Genomic DNA, 3451 nt, shown 5'->3' on the forward strand with positions numbered 1-3451 from the left:
CAACTGCTTCTGGTGTTTGTTTTGTGCTGTTGAATTATTGAAACTGCCCCTGTTGTGTTTTGTTTTGCTGTTCTGTTGAGTGTTGAATTACCGAATTACTTTTGAAGTGATTTAGTATGTTTCGGAGCTTCTGGATCTTTATAGGGTTAGATTGAAATCAGTATGCTCAGCTAAATTTGAATAATAAGAACAGAATTTTGATTTTGTACGGTATGAATTACTTTTGTTGGTATTGTTGCTGGTTGTTTAATGAATTTCTAAATTTGTTTACCGTGGATAGATTGTGTGGAGAATAGCATTCTACTCCAAGTTATATGTGTTGTTAGAGTTTATTGTAATAATTGTTAAGAGTTTTTCTAATAATATATCTATTTTTTCAACCTGGTGATGAGCAAGCTTTCCATGAATCAGGTCATGTTGTTACAGGCTGGTTCTTAAAACATTTTACATAAGTGTGTGTGTTTTATACAGGGCTAAAAAGTCAATGCAGATGTTAAGATTTACATGTGTATATGAGAGATTTGATTCTTTATTTGTGCATGCCCTTAATTATTTGGTTGTTTATTTATATATCATGCTAATTATGAGTGTAGATTATATCATGTTAAGATCAGCAGTATGTCACTATACTTTCAACTATAATGCAGAAAAATTCAGCTTAAAACATTAAAATACAAAAATTGAAACATAAGTATTTAAGAAATGCATATTATAAAGCAAGATTTGTTACCTAAAGTTAACTCAAACTCATGCAGCCTATATCAAAAATATCCCTTTAGACCCAGACTCTAAATCATCCAACTTGATATAAGGACAGAAAGTTTTATATGAGCTTGCTTGAATTTGATATTTTTTGTGTTGAGCACTTGAATCCTTTTCTGATTGAATGTACTAACTAAATTTGAAGGTGCATTTGAAAGGAGATATTATTAGTTTAAATTTATTCTGCATTCTATTTCATCTGCATTATTACTATTAAAAATAATTGTCTTGTTAACAAAGGTACCATTGTAAAAGATATCATCTCCTCAATCTGTGTTAATCACTGGTGCTATATTATTATTATTATTATTATTATTATTATTATTATTATTATTTGCCTTTTGATTTCAGGTTGATTTGTTTAAAGATGTTTTGCAGTTTTGCAGGAGAGAACACCAAAACATGATTGTCTTTTGCTGAAAATTTATTTTTATCTTTTATTGTATAGACTATTAAACTTTTAATAATTTTAATTGTGGTATTATAATTTCTTTTATCGTTGAATTTCATTGTATTAAGACTTTTTTTACTCTTATGGATGTAGTTTTACTTTTATATGTTATGGCTTTGTGAAATAGAATGACATTTTTTTAATCGATTGAAAAAACCGAACAAATCAAACCGAATTTAATTGGTTTGGTTTGGTTCGGATGATCTCGATAAAAAAATAGAACCAAACCGAACCGCAGTTAAATTAAACGATTGGATCGGATGACTTTTCTCTAAAAAACTGAACCAAACCGCACCGTAAACACCCCTAATGATAAAGCTAAATTACTTTCCATTATAAAAGATGATTTAATGGAAGTTGATGAAGTATGCACATTGATTGGTGAATATAAAATTAAATATATTTGCAAAGATCCACATAGAACTAGTGAAAAAATTGGTCATTTATGGGTTTAAAAAATTTTGGAAGGTCATCCTTCAATGTTATAAAATATTTTGAATGGAAAAACATGTTTTTATTCAGTTGTGTGCAGAGTTGATTGAACATGGTTTGAAGAGCACTAAACAAATGGGAGTGTAAGAAATGGTTGTGATGTTCTTAAATATGGTTGGTCATAAAATTGACAATAGGATGATACAAAAAAAGGTTTCAACATTCAGGAGAGACGGTGAATAGGCATTTTAAGCAAGTATTACTTGTTTGCTTGAAGTTAACATTCAAATACACAAAGCCATTAGATCCTATATTTCGAAAAGTTCAAACCAAAATACAAAATGATCAACGATATTGGCTATTTTTTAAAAATGCTATAGGAATCATTGAATGTACTCATATTCCATGTGTGTTTAGCTAAAATGAACAAGCCAAATTTATTGGAAGGAAAGGATTTCTAACACAAAATGTGATGACAGTGTGTGATTGGAACATATGTTTTATATTTGCATTACCAGGATGGGAAGACAAACTTCCTAATACTTGTGTTTTGTAAGATGTAATCTCAATGCCTAGTATGAATTTTTCATATCTTTTCACAGGTATAATTTTTTCTCATAATTATAAAATATTTATATTTTTAAAATTTATTATTGATATGACAAAAATATTCTTTTTTTTAGGTAAATATTATTGAATAGATTCAATATATCTAACACCAGTTGGATATATTGGTCCATATAGATATGAATGCTATCATCTTCCAAATTTTGGACGTTCATCTGGATTTGCAAATGGTAATGAAGTGTTTAAGGTGAAGTTCAAAATAGATTTACAATTTTGAGTCGTATGCCAAAGTTTAAAATAGAAACTTAAGTTCAAATAGTTAGTGTAACAATAACTATTCATAATTTTATTCGACAAAATTCTGAAACAGATTTTGAGTTCACACGGTATAAAGATGAAAATATTATTGAAGATAAAGATGATAATCAAATTGATGATAGTCTATCCCCAAATTTATCTGTTACCTCTTCTTCAGAAGTATAAAGATGAAAATATTATTGAAGATAAAGATGATAATCAAATTGATGATAGTCTATCCCCAAATTTATCTGTTACCTCTTCTTCAGAAATGAACATTTTTAGTACATAGATCAAATCTTGATACTTTTGCAATTAATCTGGATTAACATTCTAATCAGACAAACAAATAAACCGGTCAAACTTGAATTGGACCGGTTGGCCTGCAGCACGCGCATCACACAAATACTTGAATGATTTGCTGGTTATTGAGTTCGAACTTGGGACCTTCAATATATAAAAGAGCCTTCAACAACTAAGACAAGTTTAGTCTTTGTATTATATGGTGCCTCTTTATAATTATATTACAAACTATTAGATATATCCTAATTAATAATTTTATATATTTACTCTTTTAGTCATACTATTTTAAGATATTTTTTATTCTTTTATATTTTTATTTTAATGAGTATTGTTCATATTAATTTAATTTTTTATTTTATATTTGTCCTTTCTTAAATTAATTTTTTTTAATTATCTATTAATATTAATATTAATATTAATATTTTTTAACATATATTTGAATAATGTAATAGATACTAATTAATTAATAAATTAGAAAATAAGTTAATTTAATATAAAAAATTATTATGAAAAATGTAAAATTTATATAATTATTTAATTATGACCGAGTCAACCGGTTCAACCTGTGATTCACCAGTTGAACCAGTGACCCGATAGTCTAACCAGGTCGATTGCCGGTTTGGTTCTCATAACTATGAA

Source organism: Arachis duranensis, chromosome 1 (assembly GCF_000817695.3).
Source record: "Arachis duranensis cultivar V14167 chromosome 1, aradu.V14167.gnm2.J7QH, whole genome shotgun sequence".
NCBI lineage: Eukaryota > Viridiplantae > Streptophyta > Magnoliopsida > Fabales > Fabaceae > Arachis > Arachis duranensis.